Below are 12,182 nucleotides of genomic sequence, written 5' to 3' on the forward strand. Positions count from 1 at the left end.
AGTCTCATACGGTGGCGGAGGGTGTTTTCTACCGGAAACTCGGGTTCTTAGTTTCTCAAAACCAGCAAACCGATCCCGTTAACATACAGATCCAGGAATGAATAATTGCCTCAGGGAAGGTAGCAGATGAATGACAAGTCGAGTGCATTAATTGGTAAAAACCCCTAATTGGGGGAACTCAACCAGTCTCGGACGGATGAGCATTGGATGAATAGATTAAATTATACGAAATTGTATTTATGTGGAATGATTGTTGTCGTGAAAGTAGCATAACAGCTGCTTCCTGCTGTCGTTACTGTAATAAGTAAACTTCATGAAAGCAGGTTGCGAATAGGCTCGATGTACATTCTTACGTGATTTACAAATCATTTACTTTCCCGGGGAAAACAATAACTAAAAGGCAGTTTGTGTAATAATACTACAATAGGCCAGAACGCGTACTCGATGTCTTTATACTACGCATTTAACACGCTTTCATCTTGTATCTTCCCAGTTTCCGATGCTCGTTGTGTTGAGGGATAAACTTGTCAGCACTGCTTTCGGATTATAGCGTCAGTGAATAGCATGTACTCATCAGATTTTTATGATTAAAAGGGCTCGAACTCTTCGAGATTTACAGAATGATGTTTGCATATAGTGAAAGTGTAGAAGTCAAAGAATGAGTAACTCAAAGAAAAATGCATGAATTGGTGTAATGATTCGTAAGTGGGACACACATCCTCAATTATGTGTTCAGAGACTGAAGATGTGATTTATTTGTGTCATTCGAAGTGAGATATTTCTTAGGAAACAGGAGAACTATCTTCTTGATTATCTTCACTCAATGACTAATTTATAAATCGATGCACCCCTCAAAAACAACTGATAAGGCTGTTCTCAGAGAGCTAGTTGGCTATAAAGCGTGGATGAGATATCTGTAAACTGTGATGTTCTCATCGTTTTTCAGTGAAACACACACACACACACACACACACACACACACACACACACACACACACACACACACACACACACACACACACACACACACACACACACACACACACACACACACACACACACACACACACACACACAAAAAAAACTTGAGATTACGTGATGGAAGAACCCAGCCACTTAGTATGATTAACTTCAGATGATTTTAATCACTCGGCCGGGACGATAGACGCTTGCAGGCTGATTTAAACGAATATTCTGAAAAGAAAGAAAATTACCTCTAAAAATAATTTATATATTTTAACACTCTAGATTGAATAAAAAGATAAATTGCCTCTACTTTTGTATTTATCCTCCTAGATTATTTCTAAACTACTTAGATTTAAGGATTATTATGTATTTAATTTTTTTATTAATAGGTACTGTATTTAAATTTTGAAGTTACATGAGGCTGAGAGGAGAATCTGGAACCTTGCTACTTCTCATAAATTCTTGCCATGTTCATATAAGAAGAAGAAGAAGACTTCTGTGATGTGCTATCCCTTCTATTCATTCCAGGGAATAAGTATTTTTCGATTGTCATATCGTTTCCGTTACCCACAGGTGCATTGTATCTAATGTTCCGAAACCAAGCCGGATGGGCGGCACCTCTCGCGAACTAAATAAGCTTTAAAAAAAAAAAGAAAAAAGAATCGAACCCCTCACTTCGAAACGACAAAAAAACAACCCTTCACCTTGCACTGCCGAGTTCACCCATGCTTATCGCACTTATCTCTTTCCAGCTGTCACGAAAAGAAAAAGGTTAAATTTTTGGAAGCAATTTTCTTCTTCTTCTCTTGACGAGAATTTTCTTTTGTCTCACCTTTTCTGGTAATCCCTCTACAACGAACGTGTTGTTGTCCTAATTTCTGAAATGTTCACTTTTTTTTGTGCAGACAGAAAACATTTCAGAACTGTTTTTTTTTCTTTCTGAAAGCTGTTTGAATTCACACTGGGCTTTAAGTACACGATGTTATTTGCAACTGTGGAAATACGATTTATTGCTAAAAGATTATTTCTAATTTTCATAAGCTCCTATATAATACGATAATAAATAACCCATAATAATAATAATAAATACTCACATTTTAGAGATGTCCTCTTTTAGAGATCCACGGGAATCAACTTTTGAATTAGTTTCTCAACTAGCGATACATGAAAGATAATTTAATGTTACTCCGGATGACTAATAATTAAAATAAATACATATTTGAATAATTTGAGATAAATTAATCCTTTAAGTTGGAATTTCCGGATTTAAAATAGCAGAAAGCAATAATTAATCTCATGAATCTGATAGCATATTGCGTAGCTGTCAATAATCCTGTACCTGTCATTAGTACGAATACATCTATCAAATGTCAAGTATGAGCACATCTAATTTATGCTATTGAATAGCCAGGATGCTATTCGACGTGCTGTCTTATATGAGTGATTTATATTTGCTGAAAGATGTAGGAAACGTTTGAATGAAAAATAAATAATACCGAAATTGCGATAGTCAAGATGTATGTTGTAATGTTAACAGCTGGGTGAACTCTTATGCAGACGATATTGAATGGCCTTTCTACAAAATTTAATGGATCGTTTTGCTATAGAAATCCATTTTAATTAAGCTGCTGTTCTATCACTTTGTTCTTCTACACATTTATAGACAGATCTTGGAAACATTAAGCATGTTCTATAAAAATTAACATAACCTTTACGTTAGAAGTTTAAATACATAAACTTTTCGTCCCACATCAAAGACATGAATTCAAAATTAAACAAGACAAGTAACCTAACAAAAACTCAACAATGTGACGTGCCATCCAGATGTGAATAAAATAGAGTATTAAGATCCATACTGCTCTAACGTCCTAACAACATTTCTTTATATATGTATAAATTACTAACATATACAAAATCGAAGAAATTAATAATATCTATAGGAAAGTTTTGTTGGAGTAACTCGAATGTTTTATCTTGAGTTGCTCTGACAAAAGTTTCCGTTTCCTGCAAATATTATTCTTCTATTCGACTATGTCATCTATTCGGGATACTTCATCTGTAAGAACAGTTTTTACCAACAAATAGAGGGTATCACCAAGGATAATCCTCTTTCTCCTACCCTCGTGAATTACTTTATGGAACGGTTTGCTCTGTAATATCCTTCGTACACCCTCAATATGGAACAGATACGTGGATTATATCTTTGCAGTATGGTAAGGGTCCCTATCCGAACTTCAAGACTTTCTCAAAAAGATCAGTACCCTTCATTCTCGCATCCAGTTTACTCTAGAAAGTGAATGAACACATTTCCCTCCTAGATGGGAGCCTTCAGTGTTCTGCCTTTAGAAAGAAATCCACACTGAAATTTATATCAGCGTTTGGTCACACCACCATCCTTGTCAAAAATTATGCATTATTGAAACTCTTATTCATCGAGTTCGTTCACTGTGCTCTACTGAGGCATGATTAACTAGAAATACATTTTATCAAAACCACCTTCTTGTAGATTCGTTCAGAGACACCTTTGTGTCTCTGAACGATCCATAGTGATCCTAAAGCTATACGTGTCTCATTTAACACCATTCCCCTGGGTGGTGCTAAATGAGAAACAGCGATAGGCAGCCAGTCCATCCTAAAGATCTCCTGGCCAATTTCATGATGTCTACTGAATATAGTGACTTGCAGAAACCAGAATTTAGAAACACTGGCCCTACACTACGTATTTGTCAATTAAATATTGAATCTATTAGCAAAGCCAAATGCGATTATTTATCGAAATTATTGTTAACCAACAATGTTGATGTGATTGCAGTCCAGGAAACAAGTGCTGCTGATCCTGAACAACTCCTTAAAATAAGTCGCATTCCAGGTTACACTGCTATTGATGCAACTTATCATGAAGTATATGGAATAGCAACGTACGTGCGAAATCGTCTTAAAGAAGTTTTTCTTCTATTTCAAAATATTGTAGAAAACATACGTATAGTAGTGATAAAAGTTCAAGATATTACAATTACGAATATTTATAAGCCACCTGGATCACCTTGGCCGGAAAAAATTATTCCCATTGCTGAACATCCCGCAATTTATATTGAGGACTTGAATAGTCACCATGAACAGTGGAATTATGCTCGAAACAACGAATGTGGTGAAAAACTTGTTGATTGAATCTAACTAAATAATCTTCACTTAGTCTTTGATGCCAAAGACAAAGGCACTTTTAGATCTGCGGCCTGGAAAAGAGACCCTGATTTGTCTTGTGAGCAAAAATAATTCAGATCACCCTATGCAAAATCTGAGAAGGGTCTTAACTGACTTTCCTCATAGTCGACATAGACCGGTATTAATTGACATTGGTATTTCTATTCCACTTGTAAGATCGAAGCCTATCCGACGCTGGAATTTTAAAAAGGCTGACTGGAATAAATATGCAAATGAACTTGAAAAATGTATTCGCTGGATATCTCCAATAAGTAGTCATTTTCATCGATTTATAGGCATAGTCCAGCTTGCTGCCAAGAAAAGTATTCCTGGAGATATTAGACATACATGGCTGGAGCGAAGAATGTGAATTACTTTATAATGAAATCAGATAAACAATGACCCAAAAACAGCAAACGAACTCCTAGAAAACTTGGATATATCCCGAAGGAAAAAATGGGTAAATACAGTTGAAGGTATAGACTTTACTCATTCCAGCCGTAGCTTGGAGCCTTCTTAGGAAACTAGGCTGTAGTGCTCTTTTGATTAAAGAACAACCAAGAATCACCCCCAGATCAACTAGCTATACATATTGTTAATATATCACGTATCCCGATCAATAAAAAGCATACAAGATATATAAAGAGAAAATTAAAAGAATTTAGCAAGTCTTCACCTATAACTTCAAATTTTGCACGCCCTTTTATGCAGCAAGAAGTTGAAGCAGCCTTAAAGGAATTAAAGCCTTGTAAGGCTTTAATTCCTTGTAAGGCTTTAATTCCTTAAATTCATTTAATTCCTGGTTTTGATAACATTCATCCAGAATTTTTGATTAATCTGGGAAGAAATGCAAGATTATGGGTAACAAAGTTTCTATACTGACATTCTTACTGGTACACGTACCACTATTTTTAAAAAAGTAAAAGTACTTTCAATTTTAAAGCCTGGTAAGCCTAATCATAAACCGGAAAGTTACCGACCTATTACTCTCCTCAGTTGTTGTTATAAACTCTTTAAAAGACTTATTTATAATAGAATAAGCTCCACAATTTTTAAAAATGTCCCAATAGAAACAAGCTGACTTCAGACCAAATCGTGGGTGTTGTGACCAGGTTCTCTCTTTGGTAACTCACATAGAAGCTGGTTTTCAAAAATATTTAAAAACATCAGCAGCATTTATTGATTTGTCAACCTTCGACACCGTTTGGAGACAAGGCCTTCTATATAAATTATATAAAATTATCCCATGTAAAACAATAGTCCATATTATTAACAATATGCTAAGAGATAGAAGATTTATAGTGGCTATAGGCAATAAAACTAGCAGAGAAAGGAAGTTAAATAATGGACTGCCACAGGGATCTGTTTTATCTTCGTTATTATTCAATCTGTATATATCTGATTTTCCCGTCATTACATCAAGGTAATTTTGTTATGCCGACGATATAGCAATAACTACACAGAATAAATGCATAAGTCGTACAGAGGAAATTCTAAAAGCTGACTTAACTATTCTGGATGAATATTTTAAAAGATGGAGACCCTGTTTAAATAGGAGCAAAATGGTAATATCTTGTTTTCATCTAAATAATAACTTGACAAATATGAAACTAAAAATTGAATTGAACAACACTATACTTCCGTATAATAAATTCCCTAAGTACTTGGGAGTCACACTTGACCGTTCTCTCACTTTCAGGCAACATCTTTCAAACTTGGCGTATAAACTAAGGACACGTAATAATATCCTACAGAGACTCTGTGGCACTACCTGGGGTTCTAGAGCCTCTACTCTTCGGACAACAGCCCTTGCTTTGATATTCACAAGTGCTGAATATTGTGCTCCTGTGTGGCTAAATAGCCCTCACAAAAGGATTATCGATTCTCAAATGAACAATAACTTAAGATTAATTACAGGCTCTATTAGATCGACCCCAACATATTGGTTACCTCTTTTAGCAGGCATTATTCTTACAGAACTAAGTAGATTGAATTGTTTAGTCCGTGAATTTCAAAAAATTGCTGGTAATCCGAACCTCCCTATTCATCAGGATCTCCCAACTCTTAACGCCAATAGGCTGAAATCTCGCCATCCATCACTATGGGCAGCAGAAGAACTGGTGCTAAATAATTTTAACCCTTTATCAAAGTGGGAAGAAACATAGAAGGAAAATACGAAAGAACATTTGCATAACATCTTTAAAGGTGATCAAATCATTACAGGATCAGATCTATCTCGCAAAACATGGACAGTGTTAAATAGAATTCGGACAAATCATGGACTATGTCGAGATACTCTCTATAAATGGAACAGACAAACATCTCCAGAATGTGACTGTGGTGCTCCACGACAGACTGTGCAACATATTGTAACATAATGCATCTTCATGCTTATCGGAATGACTGGAATGACTTTTTACAAGCGGCTCCTGAAGCTGTGACCTGGATTATGAACTTAGATCTGAATTTATAATGAAAGATATGTTTTTTTTCCCTTATTACAACATGTTAAGACTTTTACTTTTAACTCTTATTTTAATTTTCCAACTCCTTGGATCAGATCTGCGTTTTCCTTCAAAGTTTTAACTTAAAATATTTTAAATTCTCCAATTCTGTTAATATATGATGACATCACGATTCTCTTTTTTAACATCATGTTTTTGCCATGAGCTATATATGTATGTCTACATTTTCTATGTTTTTTATTTTTATTTTTAAATCTTTATTTTAGATAAGATGTTCGGATGAAGCTGCGATTGTTTATTTTATCCAGTTGTGGTGACTTTAATAAATGACTGCATCAGGAAAAATTTTCTGTCCTATAAAAATACAATGCAGTATTGCTTGAGAATTATTTCACGCAGTTTAATCAAAGCTTATGAAAGGGGAAAGAGGAAAGGAATTATTAAGACATGTAGGTCCTAGTATTGGAAGTTTCGAATACGTATGTTCATTGTTTGTTGAACGTAAAATAAAATATAATTTAAAAGTTACTGAAAAATAAATTTTCAATCTGTAAATAAATAATATATTATTACATTACTGTCTTCAATTATTTCGTTGTATGGTAAAGTAATTTTCTGATAAAATTAAACTTTAAAAGTTTATTTTCACTTGGTTAGACTATAATAAATTTAGTTTAATCCTTTATCTAAGTGTGAGCAAACAAAGTTTGCGCCTGAAAGTATCTTCAGGACTGGGGTAAGGTGGTACAACACCGAGCAAATCGTTGCAAAGGTGGAGCAAGCTAACATCACTCCTATCTCAGATAATAATATATCTGATAATAATTAAATTATCACACTTCGATAAAGGATGAAACTAAATTTATTAAAATTAAACTTGTTTCAAGCTTATTAAATAAAAATCGACGTTGAATGAATAAAATTAAATAAAAACCTATTAGGGTAATGAGTGGCTTCTTTAAAATAATAATATTAATGGGTAAAATAGAAAAATAATATTATACATCGAAAGAATAGTACAAAAGATATTGTAAGTCCCATAACAACGAAATGTTTCATGAAACCTGTTCGCGTAGGCTGCGTTATATCCGCTATCAGTTGTTTCGTAATGATTGCCAGTCACCGTAAATAGAAAAGGCCGGAAATACCGCAGATCTAATTAGAACCCTTAGATGGAATCAAGATCTGATTTTTGCATAATGAGGAAAATTAGACCTTCATTCCCGTTAATGGTTCCATGTAAGTGAATAATCGTAGACCAACGTGACATGATAAGAATATTGACTAGTTCATGGAAAGGTTGACAGATGTAATGACAATTTAAACCCGATTTTTTTTTTTTTCTGTCATTTATGTGATTACATGGAACTCCATAGAGTTCCTGACCTTAAAATTGCATATGTTTCACATGAAAACATATATATATATATATATATATAATATTCATCAAAGCTTGATTTGCTTCCTCGGTCTTAAGACTGGTTATATTCCACTAATTCGGGACCTACCCAAGGGCCTGAGTTGTGGAAATACTTTCTGAAAATGAAAGCTGTGCCGAACAAAGCGGCCTTTTGCAGCTGCCCAATTTTTAATCCATCTAACTCGAGTGCTTCTAGATGTTTTTTCAGTGTTTTAGGGATGGCGCCTAAAGCACCTATTTTTATGGGAACAACTTTCGTTTTCTTTTGCCAGATTCGTTCAACTTCGATTTGCAAATCGATATTTTGTAATTTTTTCATTTTCTTTGTTGTCAATCCGATATATATATATATATAAGTTTTTTTACCTTGGGTAATGTATATTAGGGTTACCAAGTAATTTTATAAACTTGGTTATTTTACCCCTAATCCCAAGTAAGCAAACAGTTAAGTTTGCGCCTGAACGTAGTTCAAGTCTAAAGGTGGTGCAACACCAGGACAACTCATTGTAAAGGTGGATAAAGCTCTAATCACTATTCTTAGTATTTTCCATAATGTATAAATCACATCTCACTAAGAGATGTATACTGCAATACATTATGGGTGGGGGTCAATACCCAGACCGGTTTCAACGTGTTTTGAGGTCTCCTCAGTAAGTAGCTAGACCCTAAATACCAAGGTTTTAGTAATACAGAGCCTAATCAACTTTACCTATACAAGTTGCTACAAGGCGTTTTTATTTTGAATAAGAATCTCTGGAGGAGATATAGATGTAAATAAGTGCAATGTATATTAGGGTTACCAATATACATTACACTTCATAAAGTAATTTTATAAACTTTGATAAGGCTCTCTATTACTAAAACCTTGGTATTTAGGGTCTAGCAACTCACTGAGGAGACCTGAAAACACGTTGAAACCGGTCTGGGTAGTGACCCCCCCACCCATAATGTATTGCAGTATACATCTATTAGTGAGATGTGCTTTACATTATGGAAAATACTAAGAATAGTGATCAGAGCTTTACCCACCTTTACAATGAGTTGCACTGGTGTTGCACCACCTGTAGACTTAAACTAGGTTCAGGTGCAAACTTAACTTTTTGCTTACTTGGGATTAGGAGTAAAACAACCAAGTTTATAAAATTATTTGGTAACCCTAATATATATATACAGTATATATGTTAAAGATACCAAGCAATTTTAAACCTGGTTTTACTCCATTTCCCAAGTAAGCAAACAGACAAGTAAGTCAAGTTTGCGCCTGCACGTATTGCAAGTCTAGCTGACCGTCAAAGTAGTGGAAGTCAAAGCAACTCGTGGTAAAGGTGGATAAGCTCTGATCACTATTCTTAATATTTACCCTTAATGCAAAGCACATCTCCTGGAGGAGATGTATGATGCTATGTATTAAAGGCAAAGGGCCACTACCCAGACCGGTTTCGACCTTTATTGAGGTCTCATCAGTGGGAGCCAGACTTGAAATACCAAGATTTTAGTGATACAGAGCTTATAAGTATTTTACTAGAACAAGTTACCGTAAGGTGTTTTAAGGGTCACCTAGACTTGCAATGCTTGCAAGCGCAAACTTGACTTACTTGTCTGTTTGCTTACTTGGGAAATGGAGTAAAACCAGGTTTAAAATAGCTTGGTACCTTTAACATTTATTATACCCAAGGTAAAATACTTTCTACATATATCTCTCCTCCTGAGATTTTTATTTAATAAGGTTAAAACACCTTATGGTAACTTGTTCTGGTAAAATACTTTTAAGCTCTGTATTACTAAAATCTTGGTATTTCTAGCCTGGCTCCCACTGATGAGACCTCAATAAAGGTCGAAACTGGTCTGGGTAGTGGCCCCTTGCCTTTAATACATAGCATCATACATCTCCTCAAGGAGATGGGCTGTGCATTAAGGGTAAATATTACGAATAGTGATCAGAACTTATTCTACCTTTACCATGAGTTGCCTTGACTTCCACTACTTTGAGGGTCAGCTAGACTTGCAATACGTGCAGGCACAAACTTGACTTGTCTGTTTGCTTACTTGGGAAATGGAGTAAAACCAGGTTTAAAATAGCTTGATATCTTTAACATTTATTATACCCAAGGTAAAATACTTTCTACACACACACACACACACACACACACACACACACACACACACACACACACACACACACACACACACACACACACACACACACACACACACACACACACACACACACACACACACACATATATATACAGGGTGTTCGGGATAAATTTGACATATTTATAATTAATTATATTTTTCCGTAAGTTACATGTATTAACACACACTTCTCTTCATTTAAAAGTTTGGACCCTTCTTCATTCATATACAAGATGTCAGAAAGGATGGATAGCTGGAACCCACCTGAATCATGGAAGAGAATAACTTGTATCATGATGATTCGTGCCCGCCATCAAAATAAGGATATTACGACTGCTGCCCAATGCTCCCTGAATACAGTAAAAACAATCAGGCATGAACTAGAGACTTGCAATGGTGACTACGAGGATGTAGCAAGAAGAAAGATCCCTAGCAGACGATCTGATTGCGTTCGTACAGCAGAATTCCTCGCAAACCTGCAGGAACAGGTGTTGAAGAACCCTGGGATTGGAATTCGGGCTTTGTTCGTGGAGTTGCTAACTGTAGTCAAGCCCTGGATAACAAGGGTAGCCAATGGTAGGCCGTATGTATGGCAGCAGGATTCGGCCCCTTGCCACACCTCTGGGAAAAGTCAAAAATGGTTGTCTGAAAATTTCTACGACTTCACCAGTCCAAATGTTTGGCCTCCAAACTCCCCAGACCTTAACCCCATGGATTATTTTGTATGGGGCGCAGTTGAAAAAGACACCAATCGCACTTCCAGTAATACAAAAACCCAGTTAATGGATAAAATTAAAACAGTTTTTGCGGCCCTTCCCAGGGAGACTGTAGCATCAGCTTGTTCGAGGTTCCGAAGCAGAATTGAAGCTGTGATCGATGCTAATGGTGGTTATTTTGAGTAAATCTTGTTGATAGTATTGTAATTAACTCTGCCTGTAATGTTTTTTTGTCAATTCATTAAATTTAATAGATACAAAGAAGATTTTCTTTTTCCTTACGAAACTGTCAAATTTATCCCGAACACCCTGTATATATATATATATATATATATATATATATATATTAAAGATACCAAGCAATTTTAAATAAAACTTGGTTTTAATCCTATTTCCCAAGTAAGCAAACAGACAGGTAAGCCAAGTTTGCGCCTGCACGTAGTGCATGTCCAGGCAACTCGTGGTAAAGGTCGAATAAGCTTTGATCACTATCCTTGGTATTTACTCTTAATTCAAAGCACATCCCCTAGCAGAGATGTATGATGCTATACATTAAAGGCAAGGGTCACTACCCAGACCGGTTTCGACCTTTATTGAGGTCTCATCAGTGGGAGCCAGGCTTAAGAAATGCCGAGGTTTAAGTAATACAGAGCATATAATTTTACCAAAACAAGTTGCCACAAGGTGCTTTGATCTTATTAATTAAAAATCTGAGGATGAGAGATAGATGTAGAAAGTTTTTTTACCTTCCAAGGTAACAAAACTTTCTATATACATATATCTCTTTGGGAAATCTCAGAAATCGCTGTAATTTATCTAAAAAAATCTCTGTAATTTCTGAACTGGTTTGTAAGTAAGTTTTTAACCCAAACCCTACAATCATTGATGCTGTGTGTGTGTGTGTGTGTGTGTGTGTGTGTGTGTGTGTGTGTGTGTGTGTGTGTGTGTGTGTGTGTGCGTGCGTGCGTGTGCGCGTGCGTGTGTGTGTGTGTGCGTGCGTGTGTGTGTGCGTGCGTGTGTGTGTGCGTGCGTGTGTGCGTGCGTGTGTGTGTTAAACAGCTCTTTTAGAGTAGTCATTTCTTTTAGAGTTGTTAATGGTTATCGTTGTTCTCCATTTTAATGATAAATTTTACATTTCACAAAGCATATTGAGGAAGTAGAGAAAATGACTGAATTCTAGTTGACTATGTTTCCAAATAATGATGACTTCATCGCGACCAAACAGAAATTTCATCCTTGCTTGAGACAGGACCTTTTCCTGAATTCCATACATGAATA

The sequence above is a fragment of the Typopeltis vanoorti genome, chromosome 1, assembly GCF_054136105.1.
Source record: "Typopeltis vanoorti isolate ZY-2024b chromosome 1, IOZ_Tvanoo_1.0, whole genome shotgun sequence".
NCBI lineage: Eukaryota > Metazoa > Arthropoda > Arachnida > Uropygi > Thelyphonidae > Typopeltis > Typopeltis vanoorti.